The sequence below is a fragment of the Chenopodium album genome, chromosome 6 (assembly GCF_948465745.1).
Source record: "Chenopodium album chromosome 6, dcCheAlbu1.1, whole genome shotgun sequence".
Classification (NCBI taxonomy): Eukaryota; Viridiplantae; Streptophyta; class Magnoliopsida; order Caryophyllales; family Amaranthaceae; genus Chenopodium; species Chenopodium album.
The window spans coordinates 65,227,051-65,246,054 of record NC_137839.1 but is presented as its reverse complement, the minus strand read 5'-3'; the positions used below and the strand labels follow the sequence as shown (position 1 = coordinate 65,246,054).

Sequence of the window (19,004 nt, the reverse complement as noted above, 5' to 3'; positions counted from 1 at the left end):
GAAGCCAATTTTGACGGATTCTACGATGTAATTTTTGGGCGTATAAATACGACCCTTGGCTTCATTTTTCTGGATCTTCTCCCCTTTAGTCTTCTTAGGCCCTTAGTTTCTTAGAACTCTCATTAATTAGCTTAGTTTCTCTAAAACTCAATCATTGAAGTAGATTGATTGAAGTTTTTACTCTTGAATTCAACATTTCCTCAACTTTGAAGCTTCATTAGTAATCTCTTTCCTCTATCTCTTGTTCTTTATTTACAGTTTTTAATTGCTTTGAATTGTTAATTTCTTTCTCGATCTTGCTTAATTATTCTTGCATGTTTAATCTACTTTGTTCTTACTACTTTCTTCAACTTGTTAGATTAATGTTGAACTTAGATATTGTTGTTGGAATGTTTTTCACCATGTTTAGTGAGTAGTTAATTAGCTAGGGTTGGGTGAAGACCCAACCAAGCCATGGGTTGATTGATATTTGTGCTTGCATGTTCATTTTGGGTTTATGATTAATTTTTAAAGAATTGGTTAATTGCATGTAATTGGCCATGGATGGCCACTTAATTATTGCTCATGTATTCACTTCTATGCTTGCATTGAGTGATGAGGTCTAGTTGTGAGCCTTTTCTTATATGATTATGCCACATTCCTCTTGATTACGGTTCCTTGTTTTGATGATATAATAGTCTTAGTTGCAATAATTAGGTGAGAAATCCCAATTACTTGTGCATGCCTTAATGCTTTCTTGGACTTATTGAAAGACAAACCCGAGTTAGTAGTCTACTTCCCATCGTCAAGACTTGATTGACCTATCTTGTTAGTTGAGTTTGGTTTAGGAATGCTTAGTGTTGTGGCTTCGAAAGAAGGCAATGTTGAGTGCCTTTTCTATCACCCAATTTGTGTTCACGATTTCTTATTGTTTTGATCCATTGATTTGGTTGGTGTCGATTCCCATTTCCCCCCTAGTGTTTGTCTCCATAGTAATTATTTAATCAAAACCCCCAATTTGTGACCGAACTAGATTGCAACCGTTTCATACTCTTGGTGTCTTTACCCATTCCATGTGGATACGATCCTTTACTTTCCGTAGACTTGTCTTAGGTTGATTTAGGTAGAATTAATGTTTGGTTTTAGGGTAATTGTCCAACGACCGATCTTTCCCTTTGCCAATAACCCACATTATCATCATTCCACTACCTATGTAACCACCATATACAACTATTAGATGGTTTTAAGCACTAGTAGAAAAATGTACATTTGCGTCGCCATATTTGCGTCACTCATTCTAAAGAACGAAGCAAATGTTTAATTTTACCATCCTTTAAAGTTATTTGCGTCGCTTGTTATTGAAGAAGCGACGCAAAAGTCAAGTGTATTTCACCTTTCTATCATTTGTGTCGCTCTTATTTATTGAAGCGATGCATATAATAACCTTATTTGTGTCACTCATTTATTGACAAGCGACGCAAATAAGTGAGTGAATAAATTGCGTCACTCTTTTAATAAATGAGCGACGCAAATGACAAATTTTCAGCATTATAGATTTTGTTATTTGCGTCACATTTTTATAATTAAGTGACGCAAATAACTCTGTTGCATTTAGGTTATTCTGCGCTTTTTTGACCTTAGCTTTTCACGCCTACCTTTCACTAAACAAAAAGAAAAAAAAAACAGAGTTGCTTTTAGTGAATTTCTACAGAAAAACACCCACAAATTCGACCCTGAAATCCAACAAATTCGCCCAAAAACTGCAATTCCCCAGCAAATTCAACATCCAAAATCGCAATCAAGTTCAACACCCATAATCGCCAGCAAATCCGAGCAATTTCAAGCAAAAATTTAGACCAAAAACCCTAAGAAATTCGAACCCTTAAACCCCAGAAAAATTGATTGTTTCCGACACAAAATCCCCCATTTCGAGCAAAAAATCTACTCAAAACCATACGAATTCGAACCCTAGAAACCCCAAAAAATTCAATTAAAAATCCTGGCGAAAATATTCGAGCAATGACTGAAATTTTCGAGTGGAAAAATCGCTTAATTTCGCCCCAAAAAACCCGAGGAAGTTCTAGCAAATTACAGCAACAATAATTGAAGTTCGATTTCGGCTCGACATTGTTGAATTTGTGAAGTCAATTTCACCTAAGGTAAGATTGCTTCTATTTATGTTCAATCTTTTCATGGTAGATAGAATGTAGCATTTAACTTGAACAATGACTTAGTTTAATTTCAGGTTTAGTGTTAGTTCATTAATTAGAAAATATATGGCAGATTTAATTGAATTTTTATAATTTCAGTCAAGTTAGAAGAAGCTACTAGTGCAAGCTAAATATAGGACCAGACTAACTTTTGCTTCCATTTTTTTCCATCGTCTTTCATGCATCTGCAGGTTTGCACGTACCTTCCCTCTAAATATTATCCTTATCGTTTTTAATTTACTCGTATGTTTTTAGGCTGTAAAAATCGTTTATCTTAGTAGATGTATCAATTCTTATTGAGGATTTGTTCTTTAGATTACTGTATTTTTTTTTCTTTTCATTTTTTTAGATTATAATATTTGTTGTTGTTTTCATTGAATAGATCATATGTAATTTTATTTGTTTTTTAAGTTTGTAAGCTAAAATCCCAACGCTGATAGTAAAGATAATAATTGTTTTTTTTTGTTTGGTAGATCCAAAATCCATTGAAAATGATTTCGATAATTTCTAAGATGTTTGGGATAGGAAGGCATTATCGTGGCGTACCATGTGATGGAGATACAAACAATAGTGGAGTGGAAAATCAATCTGAATTGAGGAATAGTGTTACTGAAGAATTTCAATCTGAATCGAGCAGTAGTGTTTATTTACAACAGCCCGAAATAAAGCGCAGAAAAGTTGAGGTATCGTTGAGCTTAAACACAAAGTATGTGAACAGAATCATTGATTGGTTAAAGGATGATAAAATTGTTAGTATTGGCGTTTATGGGATGGCCGGGGTTGGGAAGACTACCCTAGCAAAGCATCTCGAATTTTGACTTCGTTATGAGACGCCTTTTACTGATGTTTATGCTGTTGGTATGGTCTCTGTGGGGGTGGAATTTAATGTATACCAGTTGCAGCAAAAAATTGCTGGTGCTTTTAGGCTTGATCTTGGAGGTGATCAGGATGAGACTAGGAGAGCGGCCAAGATTCATTCGTTTTTATCTCGAAATGATAAGTGTGTACTCATCCTTGATGATTTATGGGATGAGTTTCGCTATGAAGATGTTGGAATTCCTAGGATATGCAAGCTGATTGCTATTTCTCGGTCACGGGATGTCTGTCGTATGCTCCATTGCCGGAAATTTGTTCTGGTTGAGCCACTTTCGGAGGAAGAGAGTTGGGAGTTGTTTCACCAAAACATAGGTGGTGAATATTTGGATTCCAAACAAGAGTCCCATTTTAGGAAGCTTGTGTGTGATAAGTGTTCAGATCTTCCTCTTGCTATTGCTGGGTTGGCCAAATGCTTCAGAAAGATGGTTGATGGTAATCGTTCTAGTAGGAGGGAAGTCCTTGAAAGTGCAAAGTTTCCTTTTACCAGACACGATTACTTGGAAGATGCATTTAGTCGGCTGAAATTTTCTTATGAAAAGTTGAACAATATCACGATCCAGCGTTGTTTCTTGTATTCTGCCTTGTACCCCAAAGGTTTTGACATACGCAGAGAAGAGCTGATTCGCCTTTGGATGGGTGAGAAGCTGATAGATAATGTTTCATCGTTACAAGCACGATATGACATGGGTCATTCCATACTGAATAAACTTCTCAACTCTTTCTTGCTGGAAGCATCAGAGGATAAAAGGACTATCAAGATCCATGATCTTGTGAGGCATATGGCTCTTTCTATTGCTGGAGATAGTTTTATGCTAGAAGCTGGCAAGACTTCAAAATTGGAGTTCCGAAAGAATCTCCTTGCTGTTTCCTTGATTAATTCTTCAATATAGTCGATCCATGATCTATTGCTGGAGGATCTTATTCAGGTATGAGTTGTCAAATATTTCATTATTGTTTGATAAATACAATTTGATGTTAGCTACAATCTGATATTAAAACTTTCCTCTTGTATATTTGTTGTGTCGATAGGATTTTTCAAGAACTACACCATACACCGAGGAGGAGATAAATGAGATTCGAGATATTTGGGTAGAGTATTTTATATGTAATGTTGAACTTTAGATTTACACTTAGCGCATGTTGGACACTTGTTTTGGATTATAGGCTTGACATGAATGATTTTGGTTAATTGGTGTTGGGATGATGAGTGTAATGTCTATGATAATGAGATGTAAATTATTGGACATGTTAATATAATGCCGTCATTCCCAATTTTATGGGTAGGCCAAAATACAAAGGAGACTCTGCCGAAATTTACATTTGCATTATTCAATAATATTGCATTTTAATTTCAATTATATTAGCCGTTAGCATATTACTTTATACCACTATCAAGGAAAACGGGTACTACAAACATATACAAGACAATTATTATAATTTAAAAAAAAAAAATTCACCTCATTTGCGTCACTCATTATACAAACAAGTGACGCAAATAAAGCAATTTTGTATTGTCTAGTCAGTCATTTGCGTCACTCCTATATAAAAAAGTGACGCAAATAACAAACAAGAAGTTTATCAGAACAGTCATTTGCGTTGCTCCTTAATAAAAGAGCGACGCAAATAAGAGTCATTTGCGTCACTCCTTTATAAAGGAGCGACGCAAATAACTCTTATTTGCGTCGCTCTTTTATAAAGGAGCGACGCAAATGACTCTTATTTGCGTCGCGCCTAGGAGCGACGCAAATGACTTTTAAATCATTTGCGTCGCGAGCAGTTGCGTCACTCATAGAAGCAATGCAAATACACTATAAATGAGCGACGCAAATGAGCCTTTTTCTACTAGTGAAGTTTGAATTTTGTGTAACCAATGTCATTAACACTATATCTATATATTTTAATTAAAGGTTAAATTGTATTCCCTCCGTTTTTTATAAGATAGAGTTACTATCATCGTCCGTTTTCTCATAAGCTAGAGTTCTATTTTTGGGAATCTCTTACATTTTAATAATATATATTTGGGAGATTCTCTTTGATAACACTGTCCTTTTTAATTTTCTCATTGGTAAAATGCGAAAAACCTTATTATCTTTGGTAAACCTAAATTATTGAATACTAAAGAGAATTCTATTTTTATATAAATTCACTAACCATTGTTAATATAAAAACAAACCCCTTTTATCAAAAAAAAAAAAAACCCCCAAACCCCTTACCACCCCGGCCATCTAGCCACCAGCAAGCAACATCACAACTTCTAGCGGCTAGGCGCCCAACCCCCGGCCGGCGACGCCCAACCTCCCTCGTTTCCTCTCCTCCTCTCTTTCCCTTTACCCCGACCCCCACATCCTCCTAATTCCCCCACGGCCACTACCGTACATACCCTAATCTCATCTTAAACCACCACGAAAATCGCACCTTTCTTGACGAACCTCCTCCTGTGTGAGATCACCATGGAAACCCTAAACCCCACCTAAAACCACAAGAAAACCAAACTCGTTTTCTGGGCTTGGTTTCGAAACGTAAACGGGTTTAGGTATTTTTTGGTGTTTTAAATGGATTTTAGGGTTTTAATCGAGGTGATTTTAAGGTTTTTTACCGACGAATAAGGGACGCCGAGCGTCCGCCGACCGGTGGTGAAGCTCCTGGCCGTCGACGAGGGGGGGGGGGAGGGTTTGGTGATTAATTTCTAAAATAAATTTTAAAAAATTAACTAACTATTGTTGCAATCTGGGCGGTGGTGGATGATGTCGCTTTAGAGGGAGGTTAATGTGGCAAGAGAGGGGCTGGGTGCTGGCGTTGATGGGGGCGAAGAGTGGTGGCTGGTTGGTGGGGGAAGAGGTGGCTTTTTTTGTTTAAATTTTTTTTTTTAAAGTAAAATAATTATAATAAAAAAATAAGTAAACTAACTATAGTTAAATATTTACCTACAATTTATCACTAATGTCATAGTTAGCTTAATATAAAAAAAAATCAAGTTTACTGAAGATAATAAGAATTTTCACAATTCACCACAAAGAAAATTAAAAACTATAATGTTACCAAAGAGAATTTTCCTATATCTTTATCCACTAATTTCCCAACTTTTTCTTAATTAATCTATCATTATTTCTCATTCCTCCATTGGTCCCCACTCTCTCTCACACCACTTTACATTTCAATAAAGTAATACCCTTAATTATTTACCCCACTAACATCTTATTCTAATAAACGACCTAACTCTGAGCAATCTCATCTCTGACTTATAAAAATAATGGAGGGAGTATTACAACTATAATACTTCGTATTTTTATATGTATTTTAATTTAATTAAGTATTTCGTAAATTATTTAAATAATTCGAAATGAATTATTTATGGTATTTTACTTATTTATTTAATAATTTTGAAAACACTTTATTTTATAATTTTGAAATATATTTTGGGGCATATGATTTTATGAAAGGTAATTTTTTTGAAATCAATGGCATTTAAAGGAAAGTCAAATTGTAGTCGAAATAGGAAAGAGATCATTAAAGATAGGAAAGGAGTTTTAGAAAGAAGGGTATTTGAGAGAGGGTATAAATACATATCATATGAGCAAAATTAAACTTTGCCCAAGGTGGAGAATACCCAAAGGTAACTCTCTCTCTCTCCTCTTATTTTTCCTTTTCTTTCTTATTTCTCCCCTTCCCCTTATTTCTTTATCACCACCGTTGGCCACCACCACACCGCCGGATGGTCACCGCACCACCAGTACGTGCTGGCGGCAGCGACGGCACCACCCGCGATGCGGCAGCAGCTTGCCGTGGTGTCAGGGTTGCTTTTCAGCCTTAAAAAAACTTAAATTTTAATTAATTTTTTAAATCCTAAACTAGCCTTTAATTTATTGGTGTTTTTGGATATTTGTGATGATTTTGTGATGTTTGATTATAAGTATAATGTAAATGAATTTTCAGATTTCGTTTTGAATTAAAAAGCCCCAAATTACAACTCCTAAGTTTCTAAATTATTGTATATTGATGGAAATTGATTATCTGTGGTTTAAATTTTTGAAATAGGTGTTTTAAAACATATTTACAGCAATTTTTTATGATTTAATAAAGCTGGAAATATTGTATATTTGCCATAATCATGTTTCTTGAAAGGAACTTTTTATTACCCATTATTTGGGAATAAAAGTAAGGGTATTAAATTTATTTTCACCTTATGTTAAGAGGTTTAAAAATGGTTTAAAGTGTATATATATTGCTGGAAATTTGTATTGGTTAGTTATTAATGCCTCTTTATAAATTTGGATTGTAGGAGATTTCCAAGTGAGTGATTTCGTGTAGTCGTGGCGATTTTGAGATCGTATTCAAGGTACGTCGCGTACTTAGTATTTATTTGATGATGTAGGAACATACTAGGCTTTGAATAATTAATTCCAAATAGTATCGATTTTGATTGGAATTTGTTACTTGGTTGATGTTGGTGATTGAGTTATGAATCATGGATTATATGTGATAGATTAGTGATTGATAGTAATTAATTTGTCATGTTGTATATGAAGCACACTTTTATTATTGGCATGATAATGAGCATGTTTAATTAAATTAAATGTTTAATTTGGTTTGGAATATTGAAAAGGAATTTTATTGTTGTTCATTTAATTTTTATTGATGCATTGAGCATGAGAAATGAGCTATTTAATTGTCTATGTACACAAGGATTAAATTATATTCTGGTGACTTAGTGCATTTAAGGTGTTTCTAACACCGCGGGATAGGAATTGTGGCGCATTATGCGTTTAAGGTGTCTTTGACACCGAGTTAGATTAAAAAGGATTCAATTTTAAATATTATGTGGTCACTAATTATTCAAGAATTAAATTGGTATGTTTAATTACTTGATTAATTATAATGATTGTTAGTGTTATGGTTTGCGGGTCATCACCAAGTCTAAAAATATGTAAAACAACGTAAAGTGAAAGAGATTACGCACCAAAACTCTTGGAATGTATGTACCTTGAGTATGAACACATGGGAGGAGTTATGGGGTTTTATATTTAACCATAACTTCTACTGGGAGTACAAGACTGTTGAAGCTTAAAGGTTTAGATTATGATGAACTTAAATTAAAGAAAACTCATCTAATAAAGGTTTTCAAGTGTTTGACTAGTTTAGGTGAAGTTGATCGTGGTGATGGAAGAAGTAACTTGAACTAAGAAGACATGAAGAGATCTTTATACAAAAAGTTAAATAGAGAAGAAGAAGAGTTCTCTAACAAGAACTGAGTTCCTTAACAGGAATGTTCCCTAACAAGAACTTGAAAACAGCAAGCTAAGATCCCTAAAGGAACCATGGAGCCCAAGTAACCAACCTGTATAGAAGCGCGGCGCAACAATATAATTTAGCTAAGGTTTTTATCTTCTAGATTTATTGTTAATATGTTAAGTAGGTTAATGCACGAGATTTATTAGAAGCATGACAAGTTAGCTTGGTAAATAAATTAATAAGGAAAAGATAAAAGATAAGATTTTAGAAAAAGATTTTCTAAAATGTTTTATTTCTTAAAATCGGTTTGTTAAAAAGATATGATTCTTTTTAACAATATCTTTCTATCTTATTTTCCGGAAAAGATTTTCTTCTAAAATGATTTACTTAAAACCGTGTTTTAAAGATAAGTTAAGTTAACTTAATTATCTTTTAGAAAACCTACTTGCTATACAAGTTATACTTGTATAAATAGTAGAGATCGAAATGGTTTAAGGTTTTTGTGAGTTGATGCGTGGAGAAATCACAGAGCATTAATTGAGTAAGTTTACCAAGATTCTAACTTGTCATATTAGTTTCGGATTTCGTGCATAGCTTGCCTATCATATACTAGATGTCATACACTTGTATTGGGTTTGGTTATTTGGGTGAGTTTGTTATTTTTACATTGCATACAGATTGTGTAAGCTTCTAGTGTGAATCTGAGAGTTTTGTACTTTGGTAGTACGAGTGAATCTAAGTGTGGTACTTAGATTGGGTAGGATAGGGTCCTATCGAGGAGGAAGTTCAGTGTGGAACTTGTGAGTAAAGGTCTGTGCATAATAGGTTGTAACTTGGTGTTTACCCTATTATACTGCAACCAATGATAAGAACGAGGTAGTTCCTAAACCTATTTCTGATTATGATAAAGAAGATTATCAGAAACTTGAATTAAATGCTTTAACTATAAAGTATTCACATTGTGGACTTGGATCTCATGAACATAATCGTATCATGGGATGTAAGTCTGCTAAACAGATTTGGGATCTACTAGAGGTAACTCATGAAGGTACTAATGAGGTAAAACGTTCTAAGATTAACTTATTGATGTCTAGATATGAAAGGTTTGAAATGCAATCTAAGGAATCTATAGAGGAAATGTTTACTAGGTTCAATGATATTATTAATGAGTTGAATTCCCTAGGAAGACAGATTCCAATTGATGAATAAGCAAGGAAGATCTTAAGGAGCCTACCACAAGATGAACACTGGAGATCAAGTTACTGCCATGCAGGAAGCTAAGGACCTTACCAAGTTCAACATGGAACAGCTAGCTGGATCATTGATGACTCATGAACTTCACCTGAGTTCCAACACTGAGAGTTCCAAGAACAAGAGTCTTGCTCTTAAGGCTCAAGACTCAGAGGAATCAGAATTTGATGAGGAAGAGATGGCAATGCTAGTAATAAGGTTTAAAAGGATGATGAAAAACAAGAAGTTCGACAGGAACAAGAAGTACACGAGTTCCAGAAACACAACTTGTTTCAAGTGTGGGTCTAAAGATCATTTCATTAAGGACTGTCCAGTACCGGATGGTGATAAAGGAAAGACAAAAGGCAAGGAGCAATCCAAGGAGTCAAGAGTCTATAAGCCTTACTTCACTAAGGACAATGTGAAGAAATCTATGCTAGTTGCCTGGGGAGATTCAGATTCAGAGGAAGAAGAGGACCAACCATCAGAGGAAATTGCCCATCTATATTTGATGGCAAAAACAGATGAAAATGCAAAACTGAAGGAACTAGAATATGAGGTATGGTTTTCTCAAAAAGACCTAAGACATTTCTCTAAAGAAAACTTAATATATGATGTTTTGGAAATTCAAGAAGACTTGAAAGAATTACATAGAGCTAAATAGCAAAGTGATGAATATTTGGTAACTTTTAAAGAAAACAGTGAGTGGGTTGACAATATGAAATTTGATATTCAATATAGGTTTTTTAGTCTGTTTGATGATAATAACTATTTGAAAAAAAAAACAGTATACAGGTTGAAAAATGATAATATAATGTTAAATGTGGAACTTTCCTTGATGAAACTCTGTCTTGATGCTCAAAATTCTGAAGTTCCTCCACTTGCTCAATATGCGAATTTTGAAAAACTAAATTCTGATTTGGAAGATCTAAGATCGGATAAGGCACGACTTGAGGGGGAACTTGAGAAAGCTAGGAAAGGCAAACAACCTGTAGAGTACAGAGTTCTAGATTGGATCACCAAAGCTCAAACCAAAAGAACAGAAGGTTTGGGTTTCAAAAAGAAGTTCCAAAAGGAAAAGAAGTATGTTGACCTGCTTAGTAGTATTGTTTGTTATTTTTGTGTCAATATAGGACATAAACAGGTTAAGTGTCCTAATAAAGAGAAGAGTGCAAAGAAAAATGAATAACATGTAGAACAGATTTGGATCAAGAAGAATGAACCTACTCTTGTTACACAGGAACCCAAGGAAACCTGGGTTCCTGACACTAACGTTTGATTTCTCTTGCAGGTTCCAGTGAGGAGGAACAACACTTGGTACCTCGACAATGGTTGTTCTAAGCACATGACTGGAGACAAATCTAGATTTCTCTCACTGGATGCCTACTATGGGGGAACTGTGACCTTTGGTGATAACATGAAAGGAGATATAGTTGCTATTGGCTAAGTAGGAAGGTCAAGTTCCCATGCTATTGATAATGTATTTTTGGTCGAGGGTCTCAAACACAACTTGTTAAGTATTTCACAATTTTGTTACAAAGTTAAATCTGTAAGTTTTACTTCCAATAAATGCAGAATCATTCACAATGACACTGGGAACATTATTTTAGAAGGAACTCGTAAAGGGAATACATATGTTGTTGATCTTAACAAGGTTCCTAACAACAGTTTAACATGTCTCAGTGTTATGAGGATGATCCTCTATTATAGAACAAGAGATTTGGCTATACAAGCTTTACTTTACTTGATAAACTTAGATCTAAGGAACTAGTGGAAGGACTTCCTTGCATTAAGTTCCTACATGACAAAGTGTGTGATGTTTGTGTTAGAGGAAAACAGACTCGAATTTCCTTTAAGTCCGAAAAATTGGTAAGCACCAAAAGACCTTTGGAACTTATCTATATGGATATATGTGGTCCTATGAGAATCCAAAGCAGAAGTGGTAAGAGATACGTAATGGTTATTGTTGATGATTTTTCAAGGTTTACTTGGGTTTTCTTTCTTGTCAGCAAAGATGAAACTTTTGATGAATTTGTAGCTTTTGTTAAGAAATAACAGAGAAGAACAGGAAATCCATTGATTCACCTCAGGTCAGATCATGAAACTGAATTTGAAAACTCAAAATTCGATGATTTTTGCACTGAGCATGGAATGGATCACAACTTCTCTGCACCAAGGACTCCACAACAGAATGGAGTTGTGGAACGCAAGAATAGAAGCCTTGAAGACATGGCCTAAACAATTCTGATCTCAAGTGGACTGCCTAGGAACTTCTGGGCAGAAGCAGTGAATACAACATGCTATATTCTTAAAAGAGTATCCGTTAGAGCCATCACCAACAAAACTCCTTATGAGCTAATCAAAGGGAGAAAGCCTAATATTTCTTACTTTAGATCTTTTAGATGTAGATGCTTTGTTCATAATAATGGTAAAAGGAACTTGAGAAAGTTTGATGAACGTAGTGATGAGGCAGTATTCTTAGGAAATGCCTCTAACAGCAAAGCATATAGAGTTTATAATAAAAGGACAATGTGTGTTGAGGAATCTGTACATATTATATTTGATGAAACTGAACAGTTAACTGATGTACAGGATTGTGATGATGATCTTGAAATTAGACTGGTGCGCAAGCCAGATCCACATGAGGAATCAACATCATTGCAGAAGTAGCAAGTTGAATTTGTAGAAGAAACAAATCCAAAAGCAAATGCAGAACCTGAAATGGAGAATGCACCAGGAACTCCACCTCAAGAGCAGAATCAAGATCAGAATGAGGAAAATCCTGTGGAAATTCCAATTGATACTCAAGAACGAGTTCCTACAGAAGAACCAGTAAACAATAATAAGGAAAGGTTGTATCCAGTCAAGGACTTTACACCAAAGTGGTTGAAACATCAAAAATCACATCCTGTAGATGCAGTCATGAGTGATATTACAAAAGGAACTCAGACTAGATCTCAGCTTAGAAACTTATGTGCATTCTATGCATTCCTCTCTTCTATGGAACCTAAAAACTATGTTGAAGCTTTAACTAATGCAGACTGGATTAATGCTATGCAAGATGAATTAAATGAGTTTTAAATTACACTAAAGTGGTGGAAACATCAAAAATCACATCCTGTAGATGCAGTCATGAGTGATATTACAAAAGGAACTCAGACTAGATCTCAGCTTAGAAACTTATGTGCATTCTATGCATTCCTCTCTTCTATGGAACCTAAAAACTATGTTGAAGCTTTAACTAATGCAGACTGGATTAATGCTATGCAAGATGAATTAAATGAGTTTGAAAGAAATAAAGTTTGGCATCTGGGACCTAGACCCAAGGATAAGAAGACTATAGGTCTAAAGTGGGTGTTTAGGAACAAGCTAGATGAGCATGGTATTATTGTCAGGAACAAAGCAAGACTTGTTGTTCAAGGTTTCAATCAACCAGAAGGAATAGACTATGAAGAAACATTTGTACCACTAGCCAGGTCAAAGGCTATTCGTTTACTTATTTATTTTGCTGCTTATATGGGATTCACGTTGTTCCAGATGGAGGTTAAATGTGCATTTCTAAATGGATTTCTACATGAAGAGGTCTATGTGGAACAACCTCCTGGATTTGAAAATCCAGAGTTTCCAAACCATGTCTATAAGCATAATAAAGCCCTTTATGGGTTGAAACAAGCTCCTAGAGCATGGTATGAAAGATTATCAAAGTTCCTTTTGAAAAATGATTTTAAACGTTGTAAAATTGATAAAACTTTGTTTTTAAAGTCAAATGGAACTGATATCTTAGTCGTACAAATTTATGTTGATGATATTTTATTTGGTGCAACTAATGAGTCTTTGCGCAAGTATTTTACTGACCTTATGAGTGGAGAATTTGAAATAAGTATGATGGGAGAATCAAATTTCTTCCTCGAATTGCAAATCAAGCAAACTGAAGAAGGAATCATGATCCATCAACAAAAGTACATCAAGGAACTGATTAAGAAATACAAGCTAGACAATGTTAAGACCAATGATACTCCAGTGGGTATAGCAACTAGATTGGATGAAGATCCATCTAGAACTTGTGTTGATCAATCTATGTATTGAGGTATGTAGACACCTAAAAATGTCTCCCCAAAACCAAACCCGGTGATGAACAACCTTTCACCGCCATTATTGGTCGGGTTGAGTATTTAATTTTTAGAGTGCTTAAATCCATATTTTCATTTCATAAAACAACCCAACTTCCTAGACCATTTCCCCAAACCATAACTTATTTTCCTCTTTTCGTGCCTTTAAACCCAAAATAATTCATTTCGTGTCCTTTAAAATCATTCATTTCGTATCCTTTTTATAAAAACGTTTAATCTAGTTTATTGTGGTCCATAATATGGGTCTAATGATTCAATATTTGGATGGGCTTGAAAATAGCTTTCCAACGATATATTATAAGCCCAAATCCGAGTTATAACGAATAAGTTATGGCTAAAATATTAAACTAGCCCAAACCGAACCTAAGCCCACCTTACCCACGACCAAATGATCATGTGGAGGGTCCAAATGATTTAATCCAATTCCTAAACCAATTAGGATTAATTGAAATATTTTATAAGTTTCTAAAAGATCTTAATTATCCTTTTTGAAAAAATAAGATTAAATAGTTTGAAATTGAATAAAACTCCTTTTTTTTGAAAATCCTATTTCTATCCGAATTGAAAGACGTTCAAATATAGTCAGATATTATTTTCGTGCCTCATAGTTTTTATCCAAATTTTATATTGTTGGATAGCCATTGAAATTATCTTTCCAATGATATATTATAATATCAATTCCGAGCTATTACGGAAAAGATATGAATAAAATATCAAACTCTATCCAAAACTGACACCGTCTCACTATTTCAAACATATTTTTTATTCTATAAAATATTTTAATCTGATTCTAATTGGGTTAGAAAGTAGACTTCAAGAGATTTCCAACAATATCTTTTTTATCTTATTTCGATTTCTGGATCAAAAGATATGATAAAAACAAAAACCGCAAAAACTGCTTATATAAAATAACCCTAATCCGATTCGAACTCGATCTTTTCTTGATTCTTCGACCCTCTTTTTTCCCTATAAATAGAGGTCATATCACCCCTTTTTCATTCACCAACAAGCTTGATCATGAAATAATTCTCTTCTCCCTCTTTAGCCTAAACACTAGCCTCCCCATTCTTTCACTATTTCTTCCTTTCAGCACTCCAAGGAGTCCATACAATACCTGAAGTTCTATACTTTAACCAAGGCATGATAGGTATAATTAACTGAGGGTTTGGACCAAATCAAATCTATATTTATTTAATTTAATTTCCATTTACTTTATATTTTTATTGAAGTTACTAACAGTTTATTCATGATGTAGCAATTTAAAGGAACGCGCAGAATGTGAGTAATTAATTAATTTAATTACTCTTATTTTATTTTAATATTGCTAGTATCATGATTAGGGTTATTTTATATTTAATTTGACTAACGCTATTATTGTTGAATTTCTTTCAATATTAATGTTTATTCTATTTTTATTTTTATGATCACCATATTGCATGTTTAAAGGGAATATGTAATAGAAAATCACGCCTAATAAGATAATTTGGACAACCAGCTTAGGTTCCTTTTTAATCTTGTTGTTAATTTAAGTGATCACAAATATTTTAGAATTATTTGTTGCATTAATATTCAACCAATTTAGCATAATAATAGTTTGGACCAAATTGAATATTTTGTTTGTATGCCTTTGAGATCGCAGGAATCACTTTTCACTATAAGAATCGAGTAGAGGCCAATACGGGCGAATGTGACTCCATGACTCACTTCGTACCATCATCCCCGATCCTCCTTTCGTGGTTCCGAACCATATGGAGTTAGTAATCTCATGGATTATGAATGGGGTGTAACCTTCACGGGTTAATCGTTGTTGCCTATCGTTGTCCCTTATTCGTGGTTGCCTTTTATGATCCGTGAACGGTTTACAAGTTCCTTAAAAACTTGTTGGCGGCTCCCTACTTTGCTTTGTCCCTATTCGTAATGTCAATTCCCACTTCCTATGATTTCCAAGCATATTCACACATGCTTTTAACGTAGGCGCACTTCGAACGACGCCTACAATTTGGCGACTCCACTGGGGAGGATTCTTGGTTATTTATTGATTTGAGTGATCGATATTTAATTAAGATGAGTGGATGAAACTTGAAAGATTCTTGAAAAATATTCCTGTGATTAATTTGGCATTTTTGCATATGCATAGACGTTTTAACGTCACATTTAGGTATGTCCCATAGGAAAAATTGAATAACTTGATTGCGTACGAAGGAAAACAGGGCACCAGTCAGATTTTTCTGACTGCCGTGCCACGGCAAAATCTGCCGTGTCACGGTACAGTGCACCGTCTGACGGTGTGCCGTACCGTGGCACGGGAATCTTTGTCGTGTCACGGCAGTCCTAAAATCAGTCCGGTGGCTTATTTTCTCTTCTCACAGTCAACTTCCTTTGATTTTTCTGAAAAAACGTATGTGTTCTACATACGTCTTAGCCCCGGGTGATTTAAGCTCTGTCAACCCAAAAACGCTCATGGCAATAAGGGTTCATCCGAGTTATTAAATCCACCAAAACCATGGAGTCGAGTTCGATTTCATCACGAACTCGCGGAGCCGCCTGTTGGCATACACCCTCAAGGGAGGCTACCTTGCTAACGCGTCCAAAATCTTAACCATGGTACCCTATTGACACCAAATAAACTTGACCATAGTCGAACATAGAACTTGACCTTAGGTTGCGAACTATTCTTTGCATCATTGTGCCTACATGTTTTATGTTTGGTTGTTTTGATCCTAACCTTAACGATCTTTCTTTGTCTATGGTGGATTATTTTATGACTAACGATTGCCAATGGACCGTACTCACTTAGTAATTGGGAAAAAAAAAATGGGGAAGGGTTGCCGCCACACTGGACTGTCTACCGTGGCGCGGTGGACCTGCAGCAAAAAAAAAAAAAAAAAAAAAAAAAGTCTGCCGCGCCACGGGAAACTCTACCGTGTCACGGCAAATTTCCACCGTGACATGGTGGATTTCCAAAAAAAAAAAAAAATCCCATGCATCCACCGTGGCACGGGAAAGTTCACCGTGTCACGGAAATTTCCATCGTGACACGGTGGATTTTCAAAAAAAAAAAAATAAATGCGTTAGTCAAGTCTTCCGTGTTAATTTGGTCCTCGCGTCAGTCATTTTGGTTATTGTTCACATGTCTAGCCATACGATCATACCACAAGTCTTATAACATCACTTAGTCACTCACGAGTCAAGTATAGTACACACACTTTCTTTATGTTCCGACTCGAGTCGTGCACCAAGTCGATTATGATCGTATATTAGGTTCATGCACCCTTTTTTCGTCATAATAAAAAAAAAAAATAATGAGTGGAGTTTTCTCACCTGTTTTTAAATGTCTATTTTTTTTTCCATCCTTTCCTATCTTGAGCAATGAGTCAAACAATTAAGTGAATTATTTTATTTCACATTACTTGGTCAAGGAACAGGGATAGATTAATACGGTTCGATTCATTACCGCAACAATCTCTCATATCTAATAGGTGTTCAAAGAGAACTTTGCCATCTCCATTACTCATCACCTTACAATGGCCACTAAAGAAGATATTGAGAACATCAACAAATCCATCGAGGCACTGTCTTCCATGATGCAAACCCTTACCACTAGGGTCACTACCATGGAACAAAACAAGGTCACTGTTTCCACCCTTGACAAACTAAAGGAACAAATGAGTAACATTTCTGAGGATTTCACTTATGTGGAACGACCTCCCACTCCTTTGGATGTGAAGGACAGACTTCCTGAAAAGTTCTCCAATGCTGATATTCCAAAGTTCAAGCCTACTGACAATCTAATATTCCATTTGAAGGCGTTCTCTGCAACCATGGCTCTTAAGGGATTGGACGTAACAATCTTCCCTACGGTGTTCCCTCTCTCCTTAGAACATGCTTGCCAACAATGGTTTTATTCCTTAGATGCGAAGCATACTGCGACTTGGCAAGATGTCACCGACAGTTTCATGAATCATTACAAGTGTAACATTCAAACTAAAACTTCTGAACGTGAACTCTCCATTCTCAAACAGAAAGAGAATGAAGGCTTCATTGCTTACCTGAACAGATGGAGGGAAACAGCTTCACTCTTGGTAGATCCTCCTAAAGAAAGAGAGATGGTTTGCCTCTTTATTCAAAATCTGACTCATAAATATAGGGAACATCTCAAATTTCTTCCACTGAACACTTTCGAAGCTGTATACGACATCGACATCAATATCGAGGATAAGCTAATAAAGACTGCTGGTAGTAACAATAATAACACTTGGAAAAACAAGAAGAACGACCATCCTTCTTCTTCGTATTCTAAGCACGAAAAACTACAAACAATATAAGCCAAGTTGATATCAATGAAGTGTTAGCTCTTGATGCTCCATTGCTCAAGAAGAAAATAACTTACACTCATTTAGGAATGACTTATGATGCGGCCTTTGATCGCCTTTACGGTCAAGGCTTGATCACACCTATTGGACCATTTCTAGAGCCAAAACCTGAGGAAAGGAGCGCCAAATGGAATCCCAATGCCCATTGCAAGTACCATCAAGGAAGGGGCCACACTACGGAGCAATGTTGGAATTTGAAGGACATCATTCAAGACTTGATGGATGCAAACAAACTTCCTTTTGCTCTAGGCGGCAAGAAGTAATGAATACAAGGCACACAGATCCTTCGTGCAAGATTTCATGATTTCTTTCTTTATCATTCTTATCCATTCCCCCATTCATGTCTAGCATAGGTTTTCCACTTTGAATTTTTTATATGTTTCATGTGTTTCGTTCAGCTTTTCCATTAATAAAATGAGCAATTTTCCTTTACATCTCGATCATAGAATTTTTCATTCATTCATTCTAAAAAAAAATAAAAATAAAAAATAAAAAATCAATTACCGAACTAAATCCAAGGTACACCAATGACTTGAGGCACCTTTGCAACCCTGTCATTCCCTGTTAACCGTTCAATCACATTCCATTTCTTCATCAACCATTTTGAGCCTCGTCTAACGTTTGGCCTTCATTTCTTCAACCCACATTCACTTAACCCTAGGATTGGAAGATGTGTAGTTGTATAACATTCAAAAATCAAGTAAAAAAAAGCAGCAAAGCAACAATAAAACAATGTCGTCTAAAGGCAAGTGTTCCAATGTCTTTGATATGAACATGTCTCAAATTGCGTCTCTCATCGAGTGCTTAGTACCGTGCCTGAGAAACATGAATGCTAAGTGAGTGATGGACCGCATGATCTGAGATTGCCTACATTGAGTCAAAAGTATGAAAAAAAAAGAAAAAAAGAAAAAATATATATATTGAAAATAAACTTGCAAAATTCAAAATTTTCAAATTTACAATTACACATCTTGGGG

General features: G+C 35.3%; 1 pseudogene; it reads left to right on the top strand.

Annotated features, from left to right (window-relative positions):
• Positions 1 to 2,680: 2,680 nt before the first annotated feature.
• On the top strand, positions 2,681 to 3,955 carry LOC145637069 (putative disease resistance protein At1g15890; annotated as a pseudogene).
• Positions 3,956 to 19,004: the final 15,049 nt, after the last annotated feature.